Below are 17,685 nucleotides of genomic sequence, written 5' to 3' on the forward strand. Positions count from 1 at the left end.
GTGTTCGTGCCACCGGGGCCAAGTTCCTTCGCCACAACGCGGTGCGCCCCACTCGTAGCATACGCCCGGCCCGCGTTTTCCAGGAAAACACAACCTCCCGTTGGCATTGAGTATATGGTCCCCCAAAGTCTGGCCTGCTCTCCCAACTTCACACAGTTCACACAGTTCACGCAACGGCCTCCAGTACGCGCTGCTCGCCCGAACGCCGGGGCCGCGGACGGCCGAAATCGGACACTTTCAAAAACAAGCCCATTACCTCTCGAACCCCGCGCGCGAGGAACAGGGGATGTCCTCGAAGACCGACCGAGCTTCCACCCTCTCACCCTCGCTCTCCAGCCAACACCGTACGCCCCGAAAGAAGCAACTCCAAAAGAATGCTAGCCTTTCTCGCTACGTAGACGTAAATAAAAAGAACCATAGTACATACTTCGTTCTACATACACAGACTAAGGAGGGTTCCTGTACCCAAACAAATAACTAAAAAAAAACGCATAAAAGAGACACTACTTTACATCGTGAAAAACAAAGGTAACACTTAACGCCTTCAGCAAGGCCAAACACTCAAACCATACGGAACCATACAAATAAGCAAAAAAAATGCCTTCACGCTACACGCTATGGCACAAAAAGTCAACACAGGTCCAACGTGCATTGCGCTAAAGCGCGCGCACAAAATAATCACCCAAACAAACGGGTACTAAATACAGCATTCGCCCTCAGCAGGCATAAAATGGAACACGATAAGACAAACAACGCCCGGTAACATGCACACTTTTACAAACCGAACAAAAGATAAACATTTGCTTACAACTTGCTGGAGGGTAGCGGAAACTGACCACACACAATGGGCTGGGGCGGCCAGGGCGGCCGCGCTGGCTGAGACTGAGAGAAGTGGTCAGCACGGGCGGCTAAAGTACCTGCCCTTTAGTGTGCTATGATTACTGACCTCTTCGTGACGTCATATTGATGAGCTGGTCGAGAGAAGCCTGGATAAGCGTGGGTGCCTTGTCATCACCGCGCAGAGCCACTGTGCTCTAGCGCCGAATAGTCAGACCGTGACACCATATAAGTAAAGCTCTGCTTGCTTCTCGGCAAAGGTCCCTTCAAGTCGCAAGCAACTACCTGCCATGGACGCACACTGTCAAATGGCTTCACAATTCCAGGCGGCTTCCCACCGTGCGCCCTCGCCGTTTGACAGACATGGCAGGACCGGCAACAGCGAAATTATCTCGCTTCGTGCCGGGCCAGGTCACGGAGCGACTCAGTTCATCGAAAACTTTGGAGCCGCCTAAATGCCCGGCGAAGGGTTCGTCATGAGGTTAGCGCAGCAGTGCGCAACTCAGACTTAGGGGGTTTCCACATTGAATGGTTCAATTGCCTCATCATCGGTGGCTACGTAGTTAAGCACGAGTCCTTCACCGTCCAGCAGAAATGAGTCCCCCGGGGCGTCGGCGACACACGCTGACTTCAGCCCCCCTCCCGCGCCTGCTACAAGACAAGTAGCATCTCGGCGCACGCCCGCAGCAGGACAAGCTACGTCTCGGCGTCTAAAAAAAAAATCAAACTAAAAAAAAAATGTCTCCCAGAGACCGTCGCACATCCGTCGACAAAAACGGGTCATTCTGCTGGCCGGCTACTAGCTCTTTTCGGCTCAATACAACCGCCTTGCAACGGGCATCGCTTCCCCCTCCTGATTTTACAGCCGAGGCCCGTCCGCTTTCCGGCGGCATGGAGTTCGCGAAAAGCGCCTGCCCCTCTCTGCGGGGTGTCCGCGCGCTCTTTCGCAACTCTGGGCCCTCTTCCTCTACTGAACGGCTGTCAATTTTGCCTCCTTTACTGGCACACGCTTTTGCGCCGCCGGCTAAAGTGACACTTGGACAATGAATCTCGATATATTACGAAGCACGAGATAGCGCGTGAACTACCACGTTCGTGCTCTACTCTCAGGGGACGGCAACAAGCATATATCTCGCGTGCACTAGTCCGAGTGGCGGCTGTGGCCTTTCTCCCGGAATACGTATACCGCCGCTCCAGTGGGGCGTGGTTGAACCGTCGCACTGCCCCGTGGGGCTGCGTTAACGAGGGGTGCACGCACACTCGCGTACGGAGGGGCAGTCGCCTCGTCCCCGTAGCAGCTACCGCTAGCGGATAAGCATCAAGACTGATTCCGGTTGCGTACTCAGCTTAATTAGCGGCCAAAGGCTAATGAGCCAATGGCCCCACGTTGGGCGCCAGTTTGTGGTCTCTCTACCTCGCAATATGCATAACGCTAGCTTTGCACAAGGCAGGCATTCATGCACACCGCGAGGAACCACCGTGGGTTCGAGCTAGTTGAGCACGCTCACGATACTGAAACGCCGTCGCGCCAAATCAACACCGCCTCTGTTGGGCAGGTGGAGAAAGGGGGCGACAAAGGAATATGCCCAGGGTACGGAGGGAAGACGTTTATTTTATACTAACATTCTAGTCACATATTTTACAGTCCCAATTACACAATTTACAGTACAGGTACGTACTTCCCGTTAGGTGAAAGGGGCGATGGGGCGCCACGCGCAAGTGCACACGTTTCGTCGGCGCAGAGCCAGTGGGCTCTTCTGTCAGGGCAAATTCCGGGGTGCACGCACGTTGTGCGCGCGCGCATCGCCGTGCTGGCCGGATCGGCTCGCAGCAGCGAGGGAGACGGGGCCCATTCGCTCACAGGCGCGTACCGCACGGCGTGTTCGTCGAGTGGTAGGTACGGCCTTACTATATGCAAGCGTAGGGACAACAGGAGCAGCCTTGGGCACTGGCCGCAGCCGGAAGGGCTGGTGGGCTTTCGCCGGCGCAACAGAGTTGCCGCCGGCTGGTAAAGAAAGCGTCACATACCTTCGGCCAACGCCTTCGGCGTCCTGGAAGCGTCTCCCCGAACGGACCCCCGCGCAGGGCGCGCGTTCGCCTCCCGGCGAGAGTCGGGTTCGGGCCTCGTTCAAACGGACCAATGAGGTGAGGTTAGCTCCGCTACCAGGGCGGAGCGCCCGCTGCGTGACAGTGTTTTATCGCCGCAACGGTCTCTGCAGGCTTCACCTCACGCAAGAGTTTGAGAGACGGCTCGGCTCTACACAGAGGCGCCAAGACGAGCCGGAATTTCGGAGGAGAGAGGGGAAAAGCGCCGCGTGATGGCACAAACCCAGTGATCGCGCAATGGCCTGGGCGTCAGGATCCCCACAATCATTAAAAAAAAAAACCTTGATTGAACGCGGATAAACCAACTTTATAGAGCGATAGCTCCGTTATGGCGCTGACAGCGCGCAGTGAACGCGCGTGCACGCCATTTCACAGCACGGCAGAAAGCAGGCCTAACACGGCCGAACACGGCTGTAGGCCGAACACGCAGCGAACTTGGATGCAGCCCGAGCCTTTTAGTATAATTCTCTTATGCCATACGCTCTTGCTCTCTCTTCCTATCCTCTTCTCCGAACCCCCCTCCTCGCCTTGGAGCAAACGAGAGATTAGACGCTTTCACTGCGCAACCGAACGAGCAAATGACTTGACCTTGGCGGAGCTTGAAAGGGAGACTAACAGTACGAGAGAAGAGCCGTTATCTGAGTTTTCTCCTGGAGTAATAGAGCCTTTATTCTAAAGATTTAGGCCCTCCCTGGTGATAACCAGCAGTCGTACAGAGCCGTATACTTTACATATTCTTCCCAAAAGTGAGGTCGCTTCTTGCGTATATCTAAGCTCAACGGTTAGCGGCCCCGTGTGATCATCCCATGCGCCCAGTCATGCGGTTTCTGGCTTCGCCGTTCCGAAGCGACCGCGTCGTTCATCGAGCGTGACCTGCAGCAGGCTGCGCGTGTGGTGGAGAAAGCGGGGCTAGACAAAATTGCCTTGCGCATTCAACAGCACTCGAAAAAATACGCCTACCCCCTCGTAAACGCAGCTAGCGATGCTGAAAAAGCGTGATTAGAAGTCAGCTGCGCCCGCTGTTCGCCTAATGAGCGGTCGACATCTGGCGAACGACGGCTGCACGGCCAGAGAGGTGACGGCTGGTAGAGAAGAGACGGGAAAGTCGAAACGTCAAGCTGAGCGGAGAAACGTCGACACAATGCTTCCCTTTTCCTATATATATTTTTTGAGCCCCAGAGAATATTTATCACTTTGCTCTAAGTCCTTCACCATGCAACGACATCTCCTTCATACTTTAGAGACGAGTGCTATGTACGAAATACAAGTTGAAATGCAGAAGGTTTGCAGGCTTTTTGGGCGGAAGTTTTCGTCAACGCCGCCGCCCCCCCCCCCCCCTCCTCTTTTAAACACCATATGAATCGTGCATACACGCATACGCTTACTAGAATGTGAGCGTGCGAAGGCGTTGAATATGGCGCAGTTCGAGTTATCTTTAACTGCTTGCAAGTTAAAGTATTAAAGCATTTGTTCTTAAATAGCACGCAGGAAGTAACTGGGATTAGAAGGACGTATGTGCCATCCTGCTGCGCAGGCCTAAGCCTGTAAGATGAGGTGTATATTTTTGGACCTATTTTCCTGCTCTTAATTTAAGCCCCGTTTAGTATTTGGGGGGAAGATTCATACGAAGGCTTATAACACTCACATACATAGTTTGCCCTATAAGTACACCTCTTCCGTATTACAGTGAATAAACGCATGGTCGGTGGGGATAGACTGGTTAGAAAAAAAAAGAATCTATCAATGCACACACTCTAAGAAATCGGGGGAGTAGTTGAAGAGTCCAACAGTCATTGTACTCCTGCAAGCGTTGGCGCGCTCCCCTCGAAAGCTGCGGGGAGTTGGATGTAATGTTCGCTCCCATGAGGAGGAAGAGCAAAACTGACAGCGTACTCTTCTCGTGCGCGGCGGAGTGCAGCCCCAGTTCCGCTCCCGCACCAGTGAAGAGTAAAGCTGCACATCGTCTCCTCTCTCCAGTACGAAGAGTAAAATTGCAATTTCATTCTTGTCAAGTGCGGGAGTAAGCATGGAGAGGCACTCCTACCATTTACGCACACCAACTCATCAGCGATGTTTTATTTGCATACGTATATATTATATAAAGCAGTTGTGTAAAAAGCGCCCGAGTACTTCCGCCGCGCATTCTAAACGTGCAAGAATATGAATTCATGTAACGATTGCTCGCAGCGTTCAGTGACATGAATGAAGCAAGCTTAACAAAACTAAAAAAACGCATATCTCGATTTGGTTTTGTTTCTTTGTTTTGTTTTTAGCTCTGTAATGGCTTAGTTATCGACATTTAAAAAGTTGTCAGACTATGCATCATAAAAGGTGCGCACCCCGGAGGAAAGAATACTGCGCGCCGATTTCAGCGATTACGCCGATTACACTGAGGGCATCCCAGCGGCGGCGGCGCGGCGGTGGACGCCGCGTCTCCGTAGCTCAGCCCGACGAAGATACGGCGTACTACCACGGCGGATTTTCCGCCACGCGATCTCGCGTCTACGGTGAAAACCGACACAGGCGGTGCACCCGCAAGAACCGGGCGAGCGAGCGACGACTGATGGCGCCAGACCGTGATGTCCCGCCAGCGCGGAACACAGGGCTGCGCTTTGTAAACCATGTGCTACGCACGAAGTGGACTTTCAAACAGACGCTTCATCCAACATGGGAAGTTCGACCTGCCCTTATCGTCATGCTTGCTTGAACACAGTACGACGCGTGCTCGCATCGAATAGGAGAAACTAGGTTTTGAGAATTAAAGGTATCATTATTGAGAAAACTGAGGTTACAGTGGATCAGGACAGAAGAGCACGGGGAGAAAATGTCTCACGCGGTGCGCAGGCGTGGGGCGACTCTCCTCGGAGAACAGCACACACACGTGACACGCCCCAGGCAAGACTCCACAGCTCTCACTCGTTGGTATAAACATCCGGCCGCGTTCGCTGCGACGGTGGCGGTTTCAGGTGTTTCATGCTCCGGGCTTGGCCCCTCGGTGTCTGTTTTCGTTTTCGCCTTCTCGGCGCCAGCATTCTCGGCACGAGAATTATCCGAAGCTTCGGAGAGGGCTTGCTCAACATGCGAAGTTTGACCTGCCCTTATCGTCATACTTGCTTGAACGCAGTGTGACGCGTGCTCGCTAACTGCTTGCATGCCTGTGCGTCAGCGTTAGATCACGAACACGTAAGCAAGCCGTATATTAGTTCGTTCGTGCGTGCGTGCATGCATGGAACTAGTTTTTATTTCGGACGGACATCACAGCTGCGGCGGCGCAGAGGCCGATACCGGAACTATATGCACTGTGTAGCAATGCGCGCGCAAGCCGCCGGGCCAGCCGGTGTGCAGTCGCTGCCTTTGCAGGCTTCGCGCCTTAAGCTTGGGATCTTGGGATGACGACCATGGATTTATCTACCGGACGAAGAAATGCTGGCGGGAAGTGGAGGTAAGCCATTAGTTAACCTGGTATTCAGGCCCGTAGCCAGGAATTTTTTTCGGGGGGGGCCCACTCGCTGTAGGCCTTGACTATTTCAAGAAAGTACCCATTTTCAGTAATTATTTTCCGTAAAATAGCAGTATATAAATTATTTGAGTTTTTAAGTACTATTCTACTTTTTTATATTTTAGTTTGGAAAGTAATCTACCAAATAGTACAATATTTTCATGCGGACAATATGTCTCAACAAATACCGCTAATAAAAATAAAATTACGTTACTCTGGGCCAAAAATAAAACTACGAATAGCCGAAATATTTTTTGTACGTTTTTATTTCTGCATATAACAGGTTAAAACTACTGCGGCAGAAATAAAGTGGGTTGACGTGGTGGAAGACGGGGACCGTGTATTGAGGTGGGGCGGTATTGAGGCGGCTCTGCGAAGAAGCGGCCAGGTCCTTCTTGCTTAAAGCACTGAAGAAAGGCCTGCCAGAGCCGAAGTGCGTACGATGGGCCGATGTGCGATCGCGGATCGATGTGCGATCGCGGAGCAAACTCGACATAAGAAATTCTGATGCATTGTATATGCGTTCTATTACGCTTTCGCACTTATGTAAAATTGCACAAATCTAGAAATCTCACCTTCGGAAGCTCGTTGAAGTAGTTCATCAGTGTTGAACCTTGCCGCTTGTTTTTTGTGCTCATAATGACGAACGTAAAGAACACCACACAAACGAGGGCAAACACGCGATATATTCCGTCCCAAACACGGGCTGAACTGCAGTGTGTCTTGGCCTCCATTGCAAAGGACCTCGCCACTGAATTTGAGCCGGGGGCGCCCTGTGTCGCTCCGTGTCGCAGATTTTGCTTGGTGGGGGCGGGGAGAGAGAGAAAGAGAACAACATTCTTTGAGCTCAGGGATCAAGGGAAGGTTGAGGGGCGGGCCAGAAGGCCGCCGCGATTGCCAGGGCCGGTGTGGTCACTGTTGTGAACCGGGGTAGCATGGTCGAAGTTGACCGCCGTTGGTGTCGTGCCGGAGCACTCATGCGGACCAAGCTGAGGGAGAAGGAAAACTTTATGTAGAAGTATTTACATTCTTGACCAGCGTGAACAGGCAGTGCCGTAGTTCCGTCCACTTTCTCCCGCTGTTATTAGGAACGCACCAATCACAAAAATCCATGGCGCTCATACTCTCGCCCACACTCGCACACAGAGGGGGCACGTTTCCCTCTCGCACACGTGAAGGTCTGGTTGACTCCTGTGAGGCAATCTGCCTAAGGTCGAAGCCCTTCGGACCACCGATGTTGAAGCGTCGGGAGGACATCTGGGATCCCTTCTGGTATTCTGGCATTGGCGGCTCATTGAACAACGGCCTTTACAGAGTCATCAGCCACACCGCAAAGTGCTGGAGAACGATGCGCGGCACGTCCCCAAAGAAGCAGACAGGAACGTCAAGCTTGCCGCCAAAAGTGAGGCGCCGCATGAAGCCTTTGTCGCCACCTCTTCGGAACGTTTCCGGTCATTAAGGGGGCATTCGGGGGCGGTTGGGTGGCCGAGAGGGCCGCCGAAAGCGGATTATGTCCAGCAGCCGCGGCACGGGTCGAAGACGCGGCATTGTGTAGACGACGGGATGTTCCTCGCCGATGAGTGGGGTGAGGGGAGGGGGCACTCGGTCGACAGCAGACTTGGGTGGTCTACACCAGGACGGCGAAGACGGCTCTCGCGACATCACGTAGACCTGGCTTGATGCCTCCGGGTCGCGCAGCGCCTGCTGCCAGATGGATTTGGAGACAAGGGGTCTGCTGCGCCCTCGCACAGATAGTGAAGTGCTCGTCGAGGGCGCCACAGGCTGGGCATGTTTGGGGGTGAATTTAATGGTGTGGTGGTCCGAGCGGGACAGCCGCAGTGGCAGCAAAGTCGGTATCGCAGCCGCCCTACTCTGTTTATCAGGCGCCGACTGTCGCATGCGGCTTCGTGTACTCTTTTCTGATGCTCCGGGTTGCTTACGCGGCGTAGGACACGGGCACGGAAAGATATGCTCAGTTTTGCACATGGTCATCTGCTGTAGACAAATTTCTTGTTGCAGCGGGGTGCCGAAAGCCCTGCTGCTGAAGGACACCCTCCCCCCCTCCCCTCATAAAAATTTCGGGGGGGGGCCCGGGCCCCTAGGGCCCCCCCTCTGGCTACGGGCCTGCTGGTATTCTTATCTTGTGTATTTAGCGAAGGAGAGTTGCTGTCTAGCTTCGGTCCGCGGAAGCGGCTAACCCTAAAGTTTTCGTCACTCATTTTGACCGTTGCTTAGATTTGAAGGGCGGCTTTCGTACCCGTGTGCAAACAGCGTCGAGTCTTGCACCGTTTCAATCCCTTTGATTCGTGAAGTGTTGGTATCCTAGCCGAATGTTTTCGCAGGTAAGAAGCACGGTCGCGCGAGTAGTCGCAGCGATACCCTGTAGGGTTAGAGTGGCTGCCGTGCAGTAGCTGTGGCTACCTGCGCGGCTCCAAAGAATTTCGTACAATAGGCTGAGTTATGATAGGAGCGCGTCTAGCGCGTAGAAGTCACTAAAGTTACAATGATTTTAGTTACCGCCGCGAGTACTGCAGCAGACTGAAATCCTGTCCAGACAGGTTTTTTGCGTTTTGATTTGTACTCTTAGCTCGGCGGCTAGGGTTAGAGTGGCTGCCGTGCAGTAGCTGTGGCTACCTGCGCGGCTCCAAAGAATTTCGTACAATAGGCTGAGTGATAGGAGCGCGTCTAGCGCGTGGCAGTCACTAAAATTACAATAATTTTAGTGACCGCCGCGCGTACAGCAGCAGACTGAAATGCTGTCCTGACAGGGTTTAGGTTTTTTGCGTTTTGATTGAGGGCAGGATGGCCGGAGATGGGACTTTTCGGGGCGTACGCCCCGCACTGTTAAGGGGTAACTACATGCGTCTAAGCCGATGAGCGACGCGAGAAAACTCACTCATTGGGTACGGCAAACAGGTATTGTGGGCGACACAGACAAAATTTTTTTACACAGGCCGCTGACGGCGGCAACTGCGGCAGGCGACGGGCCGTCGCCGTCGCGGGCTTATACCGGCCAGAAGCAGCCCACGAGCGAGCGGCAGCAACGACGACGAATGGCATTGGCAGCAATGCATTATTTTTTTTTTTCGTTTGTCGCTGTCGCCCATAGTGTTTGTTGTACCCATTACGGTACTTTTTTCGCGTCGGTTGTCGCCGTCGCTGCGTGTGGTTTAATGTTCGAGCGTTCTGATCGTTCAATAACGAGCCTATTGGTTCTCATCAGATGTTGCGATCTGCAGCGTGCATGCAACGAAGCGTACTCGAGAATGAAGAAAACAGTAGCTATATGACCCATAGCAACTTTTACACGCTGTACTTGTGAACGTATAATGGGCCGTACGTTGCAGTCGGCTGAGGGCAAAATCCTATGCAAATTAATCGGGGATTATAACGTTACAAAAAGAGTTCTCTTTACTTAAATTTTGTTAAATGTTTTTATACCGGGAACGATAGCGGGGTAAACAATAGAAGCTACGGACACGTAAGCACTAATGGGTTTGGGGCGCATTGCGTAGGCAGACAGCTGTAGGGCGCGCTGTCTGACATGACATTGGCCAAGTGGCACAATGAGCGTGGCTGCATCCAAGGTCACCGCACATTCGCATGTAGACTTGTGACTGCGCCAAGCAGTATTGCATTCCAATACGGGTTCAATGCGTTCTCTCGGAGCAAAAACTAATCTATCACGTCGTCAAACTCGTAATTTTTTTTTTCATTGTAGAACTTATCTTTGCTGTCCCCCTCTTTCTTCCTATGTAGGAACCACGGGAAGACGGTATTTGCCCGAAGATTTTTTTTTTTCCTGAGAGAGAACGAGATCCCCGAGGCGTCAGCAGGAGTGGCCGTCGCATTCAAGACACTTCTCCTCACATCCTTGGACATCGTGGATGAGTTCCCATTGCTGCTGCCTGTGTTTTCAAAGGGGAAGCGCACCTTCTTGCTTCTGTAGACGTTACTTCGGCTCAAGCACGGTGCCCTGGTCGGTACTGTTCTGAAGGCCGCCACCAACATTGGGAAGCATTCAGCTCGAACGTGTTTGTTTTTAATACCAAGTTATGCCTTTTTTAAATCTTACTAGCGCATCCTCATTTGAGAACCACCCGCCTAAAAAACCCAGTGGGAATGTTTCCGGTGGTTTCCTATTGTCCCACCAACATATATCTGTTGCAAAGTTCCCGTGTCAGTGGCTTTGTATCTTTGTGTTGATTGCACCTTGTAATGCGCTAATAGTAATCCACGCTGAATAGTTTTAGTCCAAGATTTTTGTTTCGCAAAATTTATTTGTAGATGTTTTTGATGTGTCCTAAATAAGAGCTGGCTTTCCAGTCCATGTGAAGCACTCACTGATGTACTAAGGCCACTTTGTTTTATGTTAATACTGTTAACTATTTTCCCACTGCTGTATTTCTACTGACGTTTTCGTGCTAATGCCAGTACCTTTTTATTTGTGGGTGTTAATGTCATTTTTATTGTCTTAATTTAATGTTTTTATTTCAGTGTTATCAATTGCTTTGCTGCATTTTTATTTGTGAATTTTTCTTGGATGTATCTTCAATAGGCGTTACGTCTCCTGTGTGCATGTGGAGTAAGAACCGTTTTTATGCTGTGATATTTTAATTCAAAATAAATTGCTTTTTGTGTGAAATTGCAGAATGAACCGATTGTTGTGGTATTTTTTTGAAAAATAAAGTCTGACCTTGTTTTTTCTTCCCATGTTTCAAAATGGCTTGTCCTGTTTTGTTTGCTTGTAACTGCCTATAGTACCATCGTAGGGATGGAAGGGGGGGGGGGGGGGGGGGGCTAGTAGCAGGCTAGCAGGCGGAGCGAAAACACGCTGTCTCGCGGGGAATAGCAGAACGCTCTTGAGGCGTAACGAGATGCTTTACAAGAGAGAGTAGTAGTACCCGTCTGCAGTATCCGGGAACGCCGAAGCCAATAGAGCTTATTCACGCCTAAAGGGAGTGACGGAACACTGCCTTGTACATGGCATAGCAATTCCCACACAGGGTTCAAGTACTCCGCTTCGACAGCAGCAAGTAAATCCCACGAGGAGTGTTTCGCCTCTCGTTTGGCCGCCACGCGCTACTCCTCGGAAGAGTCGCCCAATGCTGCCAAAGGGAGTGAAATATGGGACAAAAGTTTTTACTCCTAGACAGAGTGCCCAGCACTCCTCGTCTTCTTAGAGTGCATAATTTCTACTGCTATATTCCGCCTCACCCCGATGCTCAAATTTGCAAACGTTAAAGAACATCAGAACAATCGCAAGAAAATTGCAAGTGGACTAAGGAGCGGGATATTGCGGTTAGAAATTTTCCCACGTAGACGTACATGCGCCCTATATAATTGGGGTGCGTTAGAATCGTGCAAATAGGGTACTCCAGAATCTTTTGCAAGTGACGCTTTCACCACACTCTAAGAAGACGAGGAGTGCTGGGCACTCTGTCTAGGAGTAAAAACTTTTGTCCCATATTTCACTCCCTTTGGCAGCATTGGGCGACTCTTCCGAGGAGTAGCGCGTGGCGGCCAAACGAGAGGCGAAACACTCCTCGTGGGATTTACTTGCTGCTGTCGAAGCGGAGTACTTGAACCCTGTGTGGGAATTGCTATGCCATGTACAAGGCAGTGTTCCGTCACTCCCTTTAGGCGTGAATAAGCTCTATTGGCTTCGGCGTTCCCGGATACTGCAGACGGGTACTACTACTCTCTCTTGTAAAGCATCTCGTTACGCCTCAAGAGCGTTCTGCTATTCCCCGCGAGACAGCGTGTTTTCGCTCCGCCTGCTAGCCTGCTACTAGCCCCCCCCCCCCCCCCTTCCATCCCTACGATGGTACTATAGGCAGTTACAAGCAAACAAAACAGGACAAGCCATTTTGAAACATGGGAAGAAAAAACAAGGTCAGACTTTATTTTTCAAAAAAATACCACAACAATCGGTTCATTCTGCAATTTCACACAAAAAGCAATTTATTTTGAATTAAAATATCACAGCATAAAAACGGTTCTTACTCCACATGCACACAGGAGACGTAACGCCTATTGAAGATACATCCAAGAAAAATTCACAAATAAAAATGCAGCAAAGCAATTGATAACACTGAAATAAAAACATTAAATTAAGACAATAAAAATGACATTAACACCCACAAATAAAAAGGTACTGGCATTAGCACGAAAACGTCAGTAGAAATACAGCAGTGGGAAAATAGTTAACAGTATTAACATAAAACAAAGTGGCCTTAGTACATCAGTGAGTGCTTCACATGGACTGGAAAGCCAGCTCTTATTTAGGACACATCAAAAACATCTACAAATAAATTTTGCGAAACAAAAATCTTGGACTAAAACTATTCAGCGTGGATTACTATTAGCGCATTACAAGGTGCAATCAACACAAAGATACAAAGCCACTGACACGGGAACTTTGCAACAGATATATGTTGGTGGGACAATAGGAAACCACCGGAAACATTCCCACTGGGTTTTTTAGGCGGGTGGTTCTCAAATGAGGATGCGCTAGTAAGATTTAAAAAAGGCATAACTTGGTATTAAAAACAAACACGTTCGAGCTGAATGCTTCCCAATGTTGGTGGCGGCCTTCAGAACAGTACCGACCAGGGCACCGTGCTTGAGCCGAAGTAACGTCTACAGAAGCAAGAAGGTGCGCTTCCCCTTTGAAAACACAGGCAGCAGCAATGGGAACTCATCCACGATGTCCAAGGATGTGAGGAGAAGTGTCTTGAATGCGACGGCCACTCCTGCTGACGCCTCGGGGATCTCGTTCTCTCTCAGGAAAAAAAAAAATCTTCGGGCAAATACCGTCTTCCCGTGGTTCCTACATAGGAAGAAAGAGGGGGACAGCAAAGATAAGTTCTACAATGAAAAAAAAATTACGAGTTTGACGACGTGATAGATTAGTTTTTGCTCCGAGAGAACGCATTGAACCCGTATTGGAATGCAATACTGCTTGGCGCAGTCACAAGTCTACATGCGAATGTGCGGTGACCTTGGATGCAGCCACGCTCATTGTGCCACTTGGCCAATGTCATGTCAGACAGCGCGCCCTACAGCTGTCTGCCTACGCAATGCGCCCCAAACCCATTAGTGCTTACGTGTCCGTAGCTTCTATTGTTTACCCCGCTATCGTTCCCGGTATAAAAACATTTAACAAAATTTAAGTAAAGAGAACTCTTTTTGTAACGTTATAATCCCCGATTAATTTGCATAGGATTTTGCCCTCAGCCGACTGCAACGTACGGCCCATTATACGTTCACAAGTACAGCGTGTAAAAGTTGCTATGGGTCATATAGCTACTGTTTTCTTCATTCTCGAGTACGCTTCGTTGCATGCACGCTGCAGATCGCAACATCTGATGAGAACCAATAGGCTCGTTATTGAACGATCAGAACGCTCGAACATTAAACCACACGCAGCGACGGCGACAACCGACGCGAAAAAAGTACCGTAATGGGTACAACAAACACTATGGGCGACAGCGACAAACGAAAAAAAAAAATAATGCATTGCTGCCAATGCCATTCGTCGTCGTTGCTGCCGCTCGCTCGTGGGCTGCTTCTGGCCGGTATAAGCCCGCGACGGCGACGGCCCGTCGCCTGCCGCAGTTGCCGCCGTCAGCGGCCTGTGTAAAAAAATTTTGTCTGTGTCGCCCACAATACCTGTTTGCCGTACCCAATGAGTGAGTTTTCTCGCGTCGCTCATCGGCTTAGACGCATGTAGTTACCCCTTAACAGTGCGGGGCGTACGCCCCGAAAAGTCCCATCTCCGGCCATCCTGCCCTCAATCAAAACGCAAAAAACCTAAACCCTGTCAGGACAGCATTTCAGTCTGCTGCTGTACGCGCGGCGGTCACTAAAATTATTGTAATTTTAGTGACTGCCACGCGCTAGACGCGCTCCTATCACTCAGCCTATTGTACGAAATTCTTTGGAGCCGCGCAGGTAGCCACAGCTACTGCACGGCAGCCACTCTAACCCTAGCCGCCGAGCTAAGAGTACAAATCAAAACGCAAAAAACCTGTCTGGACAGGATTTCAGTCTGCTGCAGTACTCGCGGCGGTAACTAAAATCATTGTAACTTTAGTGACTTCTACGCGCTAGACGCGCTCCTATCATAACTCAGCCTATTGTACGAAATTCTTTGGAGCCGCGCAGGTAGCCACAGCTACTGCACGGCAGCCACTCTAACCCTAGCCGCCGAGTTAAGAATACAGGGTATCGCTGCGACTACTCGCGCGACCGTGCTTCTTACCTGCGAAAACATTCGGCTAGGATACCAACACTTCACGAATCAAAGGGATTGAAACGGTGCAAGACTCGACGCTGTTTGCACACGGGTACGAAAGCCGCCCTTCAAATCTAAGCAACGGTCAAAATGAGTGACGAAAACTTTAGGGTTAGCCGCTTCCGCGGACCGAAGCTAGACAGCAACTCTCCTTCGCTAAATACACAAGATAAGAATACCAGGTTAACTAATGGCTTACCTCCACTTCCCGCCAGCATTTCTTCGTCCGGTAGATAAATCCATGGTCGTCATCCCAAGATCCCAAGCTTAAGGCGCGAAGCCTGCAAAGGCAGCGACTGCACACCGGCTGGCCCGGCGGCTTGCGCGCGCATTGCTACACAGTGCATATAGTTCCGGTATCGGCCTCTGCGCCGCCGCAGCTGTGATGTCCGTCCGAAATAAAAACTAGTTCCATGCATGCACGCACGCACGAGCGAACTAATATACGGCTTGCTTACGTGTTCGTGATCTAACGCTGACGCACAGGCATGCAAGCAGTTAGCGAGCACGCGTCACACTGCGTTCAAGCAAGTATGACGATAAGGGCAGGTCAAACTTCGCATGTTGAGCAAGCCCTCTCCGAAGCTTCGGATAATTCTCGTGCCGAGAATGCTGGCGCCGAGAAGGCGAAAACGAAAACAGACACCGAGGGGCCAAGCCCGGAGCATGAAACACCTGAAACCGCCACCGTCGCAGCGAACGCGGCCGGATGTTTATACCAACGAGTGAGAGCTGTGGAGTCTTGCCTGGGGCGTGTCACGTGTGTGTGCTGTTCTCCGAGGAGAGTCGCCCCACGCCTGCGCACCGCGTGAGACATTTTCTCCCCGTGCTCTTCTGTCCTGATCCACTGTAACCTCAGTTTTCTCAATAATGATACCTTTAATTCTCAAAACCTAGTTTCTCCTATTCGATGCGAGCACGCGTCGTACTGTGTTCAAGCAAGCATGACGATAAGGGCAGGTCGAACTTCCCATGTTGGATGAAGCGTCTGTTTGAAAGTCCACTTCGTGCGTAGCACATGGTTTACAAAGCGCAGCCCTGTGTTCCGCGCTGGCGGGACATCACGGTCTGGCGCCATCAGTCGTCGCTCGCTCGCCCGGTTCTTGCGGGTGCACCGCCTGTGTCGGTTTTCACCGTAGACGCGAGATCGCGTGGCGGAAAATCCGCCGTGGTAGTACGCCGTATCTTCGTCGGGCTGAGCTACGGAGACGCGGCGTCCACCGCCGCGCCGCCGCCGCTGGGATGCCCTCAGTGTAATCGGCGTAATCGCTGAAATCGGCGCGCAGTATTCTTTCCTCCGGGGTGCGCACCTTTTATGATGCATAGTCTGACAACTTTTTAAATGTCGATAACTAAGCCATTACAGAGCTAAAAACAAAACAAAGAAACAAAACCAAATCGAGATATGCGTTTTTTTAGTTTTGTTAAGCTTGCTTCATTCATGTCACTGAACGCTGCGAGCAATCGTTACATGAATTCATATTCTTGCACGTTTAGAATGCGCGGCGGAAGTACTCGGGCGCTTTTTACACAACTGCTTTATATAATATATACGTATGCAAATAAAACATCGCTGATGAGTTGGTGTGCGTAAATGGTAGGAGTGCCTCTCCATGCTTACTCCCGCACTTGACAAGAATGAAATTGCAATTTTACTCTTCGTACTGGAGAGAGGAGACGATGTGCAGCTTTACTCTTCACTGGTGCGGGAGCGGAACTGGGGCTGCACTCCGCCGCGCACGAGAAGAGTACGCTGTCAGTTTTGCTCTTCCTCCTCATGGGAGCGAACATTACATCCAACTCCCCGCAGCTTTCGAGGGGAGCGCGCCAACGCTTGCAGGAGTACAATGACTGTTGGACTCTTCAACTACTCCCCCGATTTCTTAGAGTGCAGCAGCAAATGTCACTACGAAAGGTAGTCATTTAAAGGACGAATGCAACACGCCAAAGTAGGCTGCGGAGCGGTGAAGCATCACAGGCCTCCACCCTGGCAGACAACCTGACCTTCATCGGTGGATATGGGCTCCTTCTTGCGTTTCTTCGCGAAACGGGAGTCAACCTATACTTGTTGCATAGTATTTATGCCAACAGGCATGCTATCGCAATTAAAAAAAACACAGAGCTCTCGTTGGGGTGGTCGGCTACAACGAAAGTGCGGCAAGGTACAGCCGCCGGAAGCTTCAAGGGTCCCCTCAAGAACCATGACGAAGAAGAGATGTTGCATTAATACGAAAACAAACGTGCGGTCCCGCTTCGGAAAGCTGGCATGTGCTACTCTACAGTCCCCCTCTCAATTCCAACCCTTTACGTTGCCGCAAGAGCCGATTCGGTTTGTTGGGTTCGGAGCCCTCCGGGTGCCCTCGGAGTAGGCGACGCTTCGGTGGGAACGGAAGGAACCCGGTGTACCGCGTTATCTCGCGTAGACGGAACGAATACCCGACGCTATTGAGTGCTAAGCCCGCTAAGGGAAAGCTCCTTTTCGATTTGCCCGTGCTTTGGTGGGCGCTGCTAGTTCAGTACTCTTGGCATGATTCGTGTTTTCGCACACCCCCAGGTATCACTTATCTTCGTATGCAGCGTCACATGGCGATAGCGTGAAGTATATTTAATAGAGTGTTTGTAAGCCTCAACCATAAACACAGCAAACCTTCGTTATAACGACGTCTTCAATATAGATAACTGGCTTCTGTATAAGCAACACTACGTTAGAAGCGGACACACTTGTCCCTAATGCATTAAACTGGGGGCATGAAACATTTCGAATGAAGCGATTTTGTAAGAGTTCGCTCTAGTGTAATAATAATAAGCAATGTCGATTATATTAAAAATTAATAAAGAAAGGGACGCACAACTTTAGCGATTGTATAAAAGCAGTTCGTGTAAGAAAGAAGACCAAGAAAGTTTTAATAGGTGCCGAAGAAGCCAGCCTTGCGACGCACAGGGC

The 17,685-nt window shown here is 50.8% G+C and overlaps 2 long non-coding RNA genes across 2 annotated transcripts; one reads left to right on the top strand and one right to left on the bottom strand.

Moving 5' to 3' along the window:
- The first annotated feature begins 6,199 nt into the window (after positions 1–6,199).
- On the top strand, positions 6,200–10,616 carry LOC144169303 (uncharacterized). The gene is made up of 2 exons (XR_013322419.1): positions 6,200–6,385; positions 10,202–10,616. It is a non-coding gene; the product is annotated as an uncharacterized LOC144169303 (long non-coding RNA).
- A 2,243-nt stretch (positions 10,617–12,859) lies between these two features.
- Positions 12,860–15,163, bottom strand: LOC144167441 (uncharacterized). Its single transcript, XR_013321998.1, has 2 exons — positions 14,941–15,163; positions 12,860–13,274 (listed from the first exon to the last, which is right to left on the bottom strand). It is a non-coding gene; the product is annotated as an uncharacterized LOC144167441 (long non-coding RNA).
- Between the last annotated feature and the right edge of the window lie 2,522 nt (positions 15,164–17,685).

The sequence above is a fragment of the Haemaphysalis longicornis genome, unplaced genomic scaffold, assembly GCF_048455015.1.
Source record: "Haemaphysalis longicornis isolate Haplotype H1 unplaced genomic scaffold, Haemaphysalis longicornis Haplotype H1 scaffold_2, whole genome shotgun sequence".
NCBI classification, from domain to species: domain Eukaryota; kingdom Metazoa; phylum Arthropoda; class Arachnida; order Ixodida; family Ixodidae; genus Haemaphysalis; species Haemaphysalis longicornis.